We start from the raw sequence: 12500 nt of genomic DNA on the forward strand, positions 1-12500 counted from the left end.
GAAAAATACAAGAATGAAAAAAAACCATCCCAAAAAATCAGTCCACCTCGACTGGGGATCGAACTTCAGACCTTCTGATTACCGGTTGTTCAGTTCTTTATCTTACACCGGTGCCTGCTCCTTAATTTCTTAATTTGATATTTTTAACAACAAAAAGATGTTTTAAAATGGAACAACTCAAATGTCTTCGTCCTCGTCCTCTCGTGTTCAATGTAGCCTATGTGCAATTTGATGCAAGCGAGGGTTCACATCGTAAAACGCGTACCCTTGTGAAGAATAAACGTATTAAAATTGCCCCAACTATCGGGAGCCTCAGTTATGGAATGGTAGCACGTCTGATCGGTAATCAGAAGGTCTGAGGTTCGATTCCCAGTCGTGGTAGACTGATTCTTGGGATGTTTTTTTTTTCTTGTATTTTTCTTTCTTGCTTTGTCTGGCACTTTTCAAACACACTTGTTCAGATCTTTAAGTAGTTAAGCCAATTATTTATGTCTGCCCGGTGATTGCCTCTATATCCCCAAATTCTACTGAAAGGATGTATATGTAGTATACGCTTAGCTAAGAAGCGCATAACATTGCCATCCGGAAGTATAACGGACCAACACACACAACTCTGTGAAACCATGAGCTTTTATAGTCTGGTTAATACCGATTAAGTGTGAATTTCTCATAAACGTGGATGGGAAAAAAAACAAAACAAAAAAACAATAACAAAGACGTCAACTTCATTCTGTCTATACCTAGGTGGGTTGGGTGGATAGACGTTTTCACGCATGCCTTGATGATATCGATGGGGTGTGTGAAGTCTGTGTGACAAAGTGAACGGTTTGAGGGTGGATGACTGTGAAAATGATGGATTGGATGGTCTGTAGATCTTTGTTTGTGTGATGGATTGAATGGGATTGGTGTAAGCATTCTTTGTGAGTGTGTATGAAAGGTGCCAGACAAAGCAAGACGGAAAAATAGAACAAAAAAAAGTCATCCCAAAAAATCAGTCTACCTCTTGTTAAATGCATGTTTTGTTTAATGCAATAGAGGGTTCACATTGTGAAGAATAAAGGTATTAAAATTGTCCCAACTATCGGGAGCCTCTATGGTGTAATGGTAGCACATCTGCCCGGTAATCAGAAGGTCTGAGGTTCGATCCCCAGTCGAGGTAGACTGGTTTTTTTTGGAAGGTTTTTTTTTCTTCTATTTTTCTTTCTTGCTTTTTCATACACACTTGTTCAGATCTTTATCTTACACTGGTGCCTTCTCCTTAATTTCTTAATTATGTTTATTATGCTTTATACTTTATGCCATTGAATTCATGATTTTCTTCTTGCCTGTTTTGTTTTCTCCCTCAGATACATGTCTGGTACTAGCCGACCCTGACCTCATCAAGATGTAGCCACGTCCCGATTCAAAAATGGATCCTCCCTACTTTTTTCATCATCGTCATCATTATCATCTTCATCATCGTCGTCGTTGTCACCGTTGTCTGTATCATCATCCAAGAACACATTCATCATCATTTTCAGAACTATCACATAAACAGTGTGCTCAATGATCATTGTATCTATGGTATTTCTTATACTTATTTCATAGAAGAAAAAAAAACCACCTCCAGTTCTTCAATTTGCTTCATCACATGAAGAGAAAAAAGTTTTCCTTTTGATCATTCAACTGACTTTTTTTTAAATTATGAATTAAATTAAATTCTGATAGAAGAGCACATGGAACAAATTCCTAATTTTATGAAATGTAAAATAATGTAGGCATTCGTAAACGAGAACATTCGAACGATTTTACATCGTATTTTATAAGACTATTTTAGTGTATGAGACAATGAACTCCGCGAAGAACTTCAACAGTAACGCCATTGTTGTGTACAATCTACTGGGCGATAACGGTTAACTAAGGAATTGAAAAAGGAACTCTCCCCAGAAGTCGCCAACTTCATGTTTGTTGATTTGGACCGAGTGGGTAAGTCAAATTCGATACAGCAGCCTTTTTTGTTGACACGTTGGAGTCTTTAATGTTTCATCTTTGATTCGATAACCAGTCAGTCTATCTTGACTGTTTTCTTGACTTTTAATGTTTCATCTTTGATTCGATAACCAGTCAGTCTATCTTGATTGTTTTCTTGACTTTTAATGTTTCATCTTTGACTTGATAACCAGTCAGTCTCTCTTGACTGTTTTCTTGACTTTTAATGTTTTATCTTTGATTCGATAGCCAGTCAGTCTATCTTGACTGTTTTCTTGACTTTTAATGTTTTATCTTTGATTCGATAGCCAGTCAGTCTATCTTGACTGTTTTCTTGACTTTTAATGTTTTATCTTTGATTCGATAGCCAGTCAGTCTATCTTGACTGTTTTCTTGACTTTAATCTTTTATCTTTGATTCGATAGCCAGTCAGTCTATCTTGACTGTTTTCTTGACTTTTAATGTTTCATCTTTGATTCGATAGCCAGTCAGCCTATCTTGACTGTTTTCTTGAGTTTTAATGTTTCATCTTTGATTCGATAGCCAGTCAGTCTATCTTGACTGTTTTCTTGACTTCTGATGTTACATCTTTGATTCGATAGCCAGTCAGTCTATCTTGACATTTTTGATTCGATAGCCAGTCTATCTTGACTGTTTTCTTGACTTTTAATGCTTCATCGTCGATTCGATAGCCAGTCAGTCTATCTTGACTGTTTTCTTGACTTTTAATGTTTCATCTTTGATTCGATAGCCAGTCAGTCTATCTTGACTGTTTTCTTGACTTTTAATGTTTCATCGTTGATTCGATAATCAGTCAGTCCATCTTGACTGTTTTCTTGACTTTTAATGTTTCATCTTTGATTCGATAGCCAGTCAGTCTATCTTGACTGTTTTCTTGACTTTTAATGTTTCATCGTTGATTCGATAATCAGTGAGTCTATCTTGACTGTTTTCTTGACTTTTAATGTTTCATCTTTGATTCGATAACCAGTCAGTCTGTCTTGAGACTGTTTTCTTTCAATATCTTGGGCATGGGGTTTTGATAATTGGTTTGCTTTTAAGTTTTATTTCTATTTTTATTTCTATTTTACTTTCTTTAAAATGAGTACTTTGTCGGTCACATCTGTACAACGCATTATAATACTATTTAATATTATTGTCGAATTGTCAAGTTGGGAATTATTGTATAGCATTCTTATGTTCGCCTATGTGGTCTTGTGGTATGACACTCGCTTTCGGATCGAAAGGTCCGGGGTTCGAGCCTCGCGCTCGGCGCATAGATGAGTCCTTGGAAAAGGCTCTTTACTCACATTATCTCACTCAGGTGTAAAATGAGTACCTTGTCGTTAACAGCGTTGTCTTTGTCCGAAAAATTGTAATATCGCCTAACATGTCCCGTCCTACATGTTAAATGTTGCTGTTGACCAGGGACCCATTGTAAAGCGCTTTGAGCACATTTTGTGGATATTGCGCTATAAAAAGCTCAATTTATTAAATGTATTATTTTATTATTCATTTTAAAAAATTATTTTGCCCTTCGGCCACGACATAGTAAGAAATCGTTGCCTCGGCATTCCACGATGGAATATAGATAATCCATCAAACAAGATGTCTGATGTCAACAGGAATCACCCATGTTGTCCAAGTTGTCAAATTTGGGGGTTAATAATCTTGCCCATGGAAAAAAAAACCCGAAAGTGCGTAAAGCGGGGCTCGAGCCCGAGACCTTCCTTATCACAGTGCAATGCCCTGACCACTATGCCATTTCGTCCTACTTAAACACTTAAGGTGAGGTTAAAAAAAAAATCCAAAAAAAAAAAACAAAAAAAAAAACAACACAGCGTCGCTAAAATTTGATTCTGATTACAGATTAAAACATTTTCAAGTGTCACTATCGATAGAACGAAGTTGACGTCACTCGGGTCTTTGTTATTGCTTTTTGCCATCCGCGTTTATGAGTAATTCTCACTAAACTGTATTAACCAGACTATATATTTATATACGTTCAACGTTACACATAGTTTTGTGTGTTGGTCCGCTACACTTCCGGATGGCAATGCTGTGAGCTTCTTAGCCAAGCGCATACTGTCTATACGACACCTGGTACACCATTATGTCCGATTGATGCAATGTGTCACATGATCATAATTAGAACGATGAATATATTATTATAATTATGAAAGAGAGAGAGAGAGAGAGAGAGAGAGAGAGCGAGAGAGAGAAGAGAGAGAGAGAGAGAGAGAGAGAGAGAGAGAGAGAGAGAGAGAAACCCAACCCTATAGCCATTTACGATGTTAAATTGTTTGTTATTGTAACGTTTTACCTCATCTCATCCCTTTACAACGTTTGCGTTAAATTTGATATAAAAACCATTTACAACTATTAGGGCGTGTAACCTCCAACGCCATTCGAGACAGTGCCTGCAGTACTTTACACATGATATACGAAAGCATAGCTTATGCTGCCTTTCTTCTACAAGAAAAAAAAAACGCCTATTACAATGTATAAGGATAATACAGTCAAGTGTTAATAAAACTCTTCCCACGAGACAAGCAGTTCTATATACATATTATTATACAAACGCATAGATCACACTGCCTTTCGTCTACAAGAAGATAAAAAAGAAACTACGCCTATTACAATACATTAGAATAATAATGTTATAGCCGGTGTTCATAAACAATCTACGTTTTCACGAATATAATCAAATAAGGCAAGGTATACTTTTGTCGTGAAAATAACATAACATCGCCGTTTTTTCTGGACAAAGGAACACATCTGGCAACCCTGTCGTGCTTTTGTCAGATCGCCGATTTAAAACTGTTAATTCGTGTTAATAATTTGTTTGTCTGTTCTATTCCATTCTCTTCCGCCGTTGACACAAAAAGGGCAGTGACAGACGTGTAGAAATAGAAATATAGAAGAGGGATATACCGTTTTCTCTCTGTAAGAAAGCTTGTGTTAAATCTCTATCGCAATTTGACGCGATAAACCGCGAGATTTGAAAAGACTTTTGATAGGAAAGAGTCATGGAGTGCTCGTAATTCTTCTTGCTTCGCGGAACTCGACTGTTTAGACAACCGTGTAAATCTCTCCCGTGCGTGTATAGAATTCTATGATCTTTCATCTTTTTCAACAAAAAACTCCATTCAAATAATCTAAACTTGATACATCAAAACAAAAATCTAAGTAAAAATAGGGGGAAAGAGATTTAAAAAACAAAACAAAACAAAACAAACATAACATTTAGATGGCGTATACTATTGGCGGAGTGGTTAATGCGTTGCACTGTCACCCGGAAGGTCCCGGGTTCGAGCCCTGCTTGAGGCACTTTCGTTTTCTTCCTTGGGCAAGATTATACACCCCCAATTTGCTCACTTGGACAACATGGGTGATTCCTGTTAACATCGGACATCTTGTTTGATGAATTATCTATATTCCTTTGTGGAATGCCTAGGCGACGATATCTTATGATCTAATGATACTGTAGCAAAAGGGAGTAATTATTTCAAGTGTAAGAAACCTATTTCTTTTTCCTAAATAAAACTAATTGAGCTTAAACCGACGTACCGATATTTTAAGGTCCATTAACCGGACACAATTGTTATACTTGATTTAACATTGTTGTAATGGACAATGTTTTGCGTTTGTTTGATAGAGTCTTCATTATAACAATGAGTCCATAACAATTTTGGTTATCAGACCTGTATAACACATGGAATACACGTTGGCTTACATCAGCTCTAGTATTTCTGGCTGTGGATTCAATTTTCAGCATCTTAATTAATTACCCCTGATACAAAACCTGTTTGATATGATGGGTCACACGATATAATGTGGCCCATCGTCTGAAGGTGTCATTGTGTCCCGATGAGTTTGGTGCTGCTGTGTCTGGATGAGTTTGGTGCTGTTATGTCAGGATGCGCATTGTGTCTGTATGAATTAGGTGCTGTTATGTCTGACTGGCTAGGTGCTGTTGTGGTTGGATGGGATTGGTAGTGTAATGTCTGGATGAGTAGGTGCTGTTATGTCTGGATGAGTAGGTGCTGTTATGTCTGGATGAGTAGGTGCTGTTATCTCTGGATGAGTTAGGTGCTGTAATGTCTGGATGAGATAGGTGCTGTAATGTCTGGGTGAGTTAGGTGCTGTTATGTATGGATGAGTTAGGTGCTGTAATGTCTGGGTGAGTTAGGTGCTGTTATGTCTGGATGAGTTAGGTGCTGTAATGTTTGGATGAGTTAGGTGCTGTAATGTCTGGGTGAGTTACGTGTTGTAATGTCTGGGTGAGTTAGGTGCTGTTATGTCTAGATGAGTTAGGTGCTGTAATGTCTGGATGAGTTAGGTGCTGTTATGTCTGGATGAGTTAGGTGCTGTAATGTCTGGGTGAGTGAGGTGCTGTAATGTATGGGTGAGTTAGGTGCTGTAATGTCTGGATGAGTTAGGTGCTGTAATGTCTGGATGAGATAGGTGCTGTAATGTCTGGGTGAGTTAGGTGCTGTTTTGTCTGGATGAGTTAGGTGTTGTAATGTCTGGATGAGTTAGGTGCTGTTATTTATGGATGAGTTAGGTGCTGTAATGTCTGGGTGAGTTAGTTGCTGTTATGTCTGGATGAGTTACGTGCTGTAATGTATGAATGAGTTAGGTGCTGTTATGTCTGGATGAGTTAGGTGTTATTATGTCTGGATGAGTTAAGTGCTGTTATTTATGGATGAGTTAGGTGCTGTAATGTCTGGGTGAGTTAGTTGCTGTTATGTCTGGATGAGTTAGGTGATGTAATGTATGAATGAGTTAGGTGCTGTTATGTCAGAATGCGCATAGTTTCTGTGTGAATTACGTGCTGTTGTGTCTGACTGGCTAGGTACTGCTGTGGTTGGATGGGATTGGTACTGTTATGTCTGGATGGGCTTTATGTCTGACAGGTGAGACAGGTGTTGGAAATCGAATTTTCAGCCATAGAAATTAAAATCGGGGTTAATTCCAATTCATTATGGTGGATAATACAACAATTTCTTACACTACAAAAGACCGGAAGTTTGTGTTCCTTATCATTTTACTTCTAAATCAACTTTTCAGGATCTGATTCATACTGACACTAATACCGGTTATTAAAACTTCGCTTCATATAGTATGTGGTTGGTTATATTTTTATTGGTTTTTATAAAATAAGGGGGGGGGGGAGCGGGAGGAGAGAATAACTTAAATATTTTTTGGGAGTAAAAATACACATGGATTTACTTATCCCGATGTCTGCAGCGTCAAAAGGACAGTGAAATTGCTTTGTTTCCATTTTGATTGGGCGCTGGTAAATCACAAAGTTTTGGATGGCACGGGGGTGGGGGTTGGGGGGGGGGGGATGGAGATGGAGAGATTTACGGATAGCGGGGATGAGAAGGAAGAGATAATTTAAAGCATTTAATTCTCTCCTTACCAATATTTTTTTCCTAAAATGGCAGGCTTACCCAGCAGAAAAATAGATTTTTTTTAAAACTCAAACAAGCTCTCTACAAAACAACTTTATATTCTTATTGATTAAACAAAGATCATTGTGATGTACAAAATAAATCTGAAAAAGAACAAATGTATATTGTGTCGTAACAAATGTGGCGATTTTGCTGCAGGTGGTAAGGAATGGGTTAATGCTTGAATTGCATTGAAAAAAAACAAACGCGTGTTGCACTAAATCAAACCTAAGGAGTCTTCAGTTCAAACTCCATGACGTCCCTTTGAAGACGGGCGAGACTAAAAAGGAATTGTTGTGAATACAACTGAACTAACGATGTCAGAGTCTATCAAGGATAAAGATTTACAGTGGAATATTCTGGCAAAAACACGTATTTAAAATGTTAGCCAGAAAACTCGTCCTTCAAATAATATTATTATTATCGATCGATTTAAATGACCCTCATCTTGGCAAATGCCGTCAAACCTGGGACTTCGTGAGATGTCCCAGGTTTGAGATATTTTTTTTACCAAGATGAGGGTAATTTAAATCAATCAATTTTTGAAGGACGAGTTTTCTGGCCAAAATTTTAAATACGTGTTTTTTCGTTTTTTATTTATTTATTATTATTTTTTTTTTTAAAGTACGGGAAATTATTATGCATTGGTATTTTGATATCATTTTAGTGTGTGTGTGTGTGTGTGTGTGTGTGTGTGTGTGTGTTTAATACATCGTTCCGATCTACGAGTAGTTATTTAGTGATTTATAATCGCATTGGAATAACATATGAAAACATTGTTGTAACTGTTGTATTGTAAAAATATATTGTATCGTATCATGATTATCAAGTTACGCCACAAATCAACAAGCATCGCGGTTTGGGGGCGGGTATGTGTGTGTAAGTATGTGTGTATGTGTGTGTGTCTGTGTGTGTGTGTCTGTGTGTGTGTTTAGTAAATTGCCCCGATCTACAAGTAGTTATTGGGTGATTTATAATTGTATTGGTATGAAAACATCGTATGTAACTGTTGTATTATAAGAATATATTGTATCCTATCATGATTATCAATTCAACAAGCATCGCGGTTTTGGGGCGGGTATATGTGTGTAAGTATGTGTATGTGTGTGTCTGTGTGTGTGTCTGTGTGTGTGTTTAGTAACTTGCCCCGATCTCCAAGTAGTTATTGGGTGATTTATAATCGCATTGGTATGAAAACATTACAACGATTGCATTCTAAAAAATACACTGTGTTGTATCATTGTTATCAATTTGCGCCACCATTAAAAAATAAACCATCACGGTTAAGGGGCATCACGGGTATGTGTGTGTACGTGTGTGTGTATATATGTGTGTGTGTGTGTGTGTGTATGTGTGTGTGTGTGCTCCCTGTTAATGTTGATGTCCAAATGTATGAACAGTGATCGATTGTCAAATTAGCTAAACTATTACGTGAGTAACGATGTTATAGCTTCTCAATCTCCCCCCCCCCCCCCCCCCCCCCCCCCCCCCCCCCCCCCCCCCCGTCTCCATCTTTAAAAAAAATCTATTTATAAAACTTGTTGCACTGTTGTTGTTATTCTTTTCTTTTGTGATTGTTTGTTTGTTTGTTTATTGTTTTTTGTTTTTGTTATTGTTGTTTTGTTTCCTTTTTTTTCTTTGTTTAATTAGTATTTTTGTGTATGCGTGTATGTATGTATGTATGTATGTGCGTGGAGAGGGGAGGGGGGGGGGGGTAGTACTTGAGCAATGCCCATTCATTTGAGTCTAATAGCGTAGGGTTTTGTTTGGTAAACATTTCGAACTCGAGTATATGACAACGAACATTGCGGTTTTGTTATTGTTAAAATTTGCAAAAGCTATGAGACAATAATTTGCCGCACTCAATATTCTTTATAATTTGATATTTTTCTTTTACTTTTAACAAAAGATACCACGAAATAGGAAAATAAATTTGTTCGTCATTTCGAAGCGATCTTTTTGTTAAAATTTTGACATTGATTGATAAAAGGAATGGAGTGCTAGCTGAACATACTGGGATAATCTGTGCAGTGTTTTGTGTTGGAAGTGGTTATTCAGTATCAGATACTGAATAGTGCTTTGCCACTATTCAGTATCCATAAGGAACTCTTTTTTATAGAGAGAGTGAAAAGTGCGACAATCTCGGTTGAATGGAAATGAACTGCTGACCTACTTCCAGATTGAACACATGCACTAACTGACAGCCCGATTCAAAGCTGTAAAAATATTTTGATCGTAATTTTTTTTAAATTTCTGCTTTTATGCAATTAAAATAGTTCAAAATATCAAAATAAGAGTGGCATTCAAATCCATTTTTAAATGTCTAAATAGACATGATTAAATGTCACTAAGAGTTCAGTGACACCATGGCTTGGTGGATATAAGCTGTTTGACTCTGAGTTTTAAGGTTCGAGAGTTCAAATCCCGGTAGGGGTAACTTTTTTTTTTTTTCCCATTATTTTTTTAAATTCCTTCTGTCTATTGATATTTTTTAAACTTTTGTTTTTATAATTTTATTTGCTTGTAATATACTTTAATGTTGATATTATACTATTGTACTTTTATTATTATTATTATTATTATTATTATTATTATTATTATTATTATTATTATTATTATTATTATTATTATTATTATTATTATTATTATTATTATTATTATTATTGTTGTTGTAATCGTCATCATCACTATTATGATTATGATGATTATTTTTTTTTAATCAAGTAGTTGGAGTAATTTAATCAGTTATCGATTTATTACGAATATCTTTTATGTGTTATCATTCGTTGTTGTTTTTCATTATTGTGCTCTTCTATTGTTCATTATTTTTTAAAATCTTGTTTTTTTTCTGTTTGTCTCATTTGTTGTTGTTGTTGTTGTTGTTGTTCTTGTTTTTTGTTTGTTTGTTTGTTTTGTCATCTAAGGCAAACCCGATTCATTATAAATATGTGGCCAGACTTTCTGCCATTATTAATTGAGCGATGTACTTCCGTGAATTAATTGCCGTACTATATTAAAATTTACGTGATAATAATAATAATAATAATAATAATAATAATAATAATAATAATAATAATAATAATAATAATAATAATAATAATAATAATAATAATAATAATAATAATAATAATAATAATCATTTAAATAGATACTGAATATTAGACTACAATTGACATCTATTTACTGAATACACGTGGTATTGTTAGGGGTGTTTCTTTTTTTACGAAACCTGCCAAAACACGCCGATACCCGACAAAGTTATGGGAAGTAGGCAGCAGTGGGGAGTGAACCTGGGACTCAGGGAAGTGTACACCGTTGGGGAGTGAACCTGGGGCTGGGTTTCGTAAAAAAAAAAGCAATTACTTTTTTACGAAACCCGACAATATCCGACAAAGTTATGGAAAGAAAGTAGGCAACAGTGGGGAAGTGAACCGGAGATTCAGGGAAGTGTACACTATTGGGGAGTAAACCTAAGTCTATGGTTTTTTGGCGGATTTCGTAAAAAAGTAATTGCTTCATTCTCGTCTGGTACCCATCTCCCATAGTCCGGCTTCATTTCCCACTGATATCCTCTTCTCACAGTCCCAGGTTCACTCCCAACCGGTGTGCACTTCCCTGAGTCCCGGTTCATTGCCCAATGGTGCCCACTTCCCATAACTTTTGAAAATTTCGGTAGGTTTCGAAATAAAAGTACATTCTGAGCTCACTGTAAACTGGAATCAGCCTTTCGCAGTCCCAGGTTCAATCCTCATCAGTGTCCAAATCCCAGATTCACTCCCCACTGCTGCCTGCTTCCCATAACTTTGTCGGGTTTTGGCGGGTTTCGTAAATAAGTAATCCCCCCTCCCCCTTGGTATTGCTTTTTTTTACAAAATCCAGAGTCCCAGGTTCACTCCCCACAAGTGTACACTTCCCTGAATCTCAGGATCACCCCCCACTGTTGCCTGCTTCAATAAGTTTGTCGGATATTGCCATGTTTTGTCGGGTTTCGTAAAAAAAGTAATTGCTTTTATATGAAACTCGCTGAAACCCGCCGAAAACCAGAGTCTCAGGTTCACTCCCTACTGGTGTACACTTCCTTGAATCTCAAGTTAACTCCCCACTGTTGCCTACTTCCCATAACTGTCGAATATTGCCGGGCTTCGTAAAAAAGTAATTGCTTTTATGTGAAACTCGCTGAAACCTGCCGAAAACCATAGTCTCAGGTTCACTCCCCACTGGTGTACACTTCCCTGAGTCTCAGGTTCACTCCCCACTGTTGCCTACTTCTCACAACTTTGTCGGATATTGCCGGATTTCGTAAAAAAAGTAATTGCTTTTATGTGAAACTCGCTGAAATCCACCAAAAACCATAGTTTCAGGTTCACTCCCCACTGGTGTACACTTCCCTGAGTCTCAGGTTCACTCCACACTGTTGCCTACTTCCCACAACTTTGTCGGATATTGCCGGGTCTCATAATAAAGTAATTGCTCTTATGTGAAACTCGTTGAAACCCGCCGAAAACCAGAGTCTCAGGTTCACTCCCCACTGGTGTACACTTCCATGAATCTCAGGTTCACTCCCCACTCTACTTCCCATAACTTTCTCAGATATTGCCAGGTTTCGTCGGGTTTCGTAAAAGAGTAATTGCTTTTATATGAAACTCGCTGAAACCCGCTGAAAACCAGAGTCTCAGGTTCACTCCCCACTGGTGTACACTTCCCTTAGTCTCAGGTTCACTCCCCATTATTTGCCTACTTTCCATAACTTTGCCCCATTTTGTTGGGATTTGGCGCATTTTGTAAACAAAAAGTAATTGCTTTTTTTTTACAAAACCCGCCGAAACCCAGTCCCAGGTTCACTCCTCACTGGTGTTTACTTCCACGAATCTCAGGTTCACTCCCCACTTTTGCCTTCTACCCATAACTTTCTCGGATATTGCCAGGATTAGTCGGGTTTCGTAAAAAAGTAATTGCTTTTATATGAAACTAGCTGAAGCCCGCCGAAAACCGTAGTCTCAGGTTCACTCCCCACTGGTGTATACTTCACTGAGTCTCAGGTTCACTCCCCACGCTTTGCCGCATATTGTCGGG

At 37.4% G+C, this 12500-nt stretch overlaps 1 long non-coding RNA gene across 1 annotated transcript in view; it reads left to right on the forward strand.

Annotated features, from left to right (window-relative positions):
• Positions 1-12500, forward strand: part of LOC144959691 (uncharacterized) — a 336578-nt gene that overhangs the window by 73185 nt on the left and 250893 nt on the right. The window contains exon 2 of the long non-coding RNA XR_013642650.1: positions 1347-1965. This is a non-coding gene — a long non-coding RNA (uncharacterized LOC144959691). The remainder of the gene's footprint in view (positions 1-1346; positions 1966-12500) is intronic.

The sequence above is a fragment of the Berghia stephanieae genome, chromosome 14 (assembly GCF_034508935.2).
Source record: "Berghia stephanieae isolate SIO BIC M18660-M18661 chromosome 14, UCSD_Bste_1.3, whole genome shotgun sequence".
NCBI classification, from domain to species: domain Eukaryota; kingdom Metazoa; phylum Mollusca; class Gastropoda; order Nudibranchia; family Aeolidiidae; genus Berghia; species Berghia stephanieae.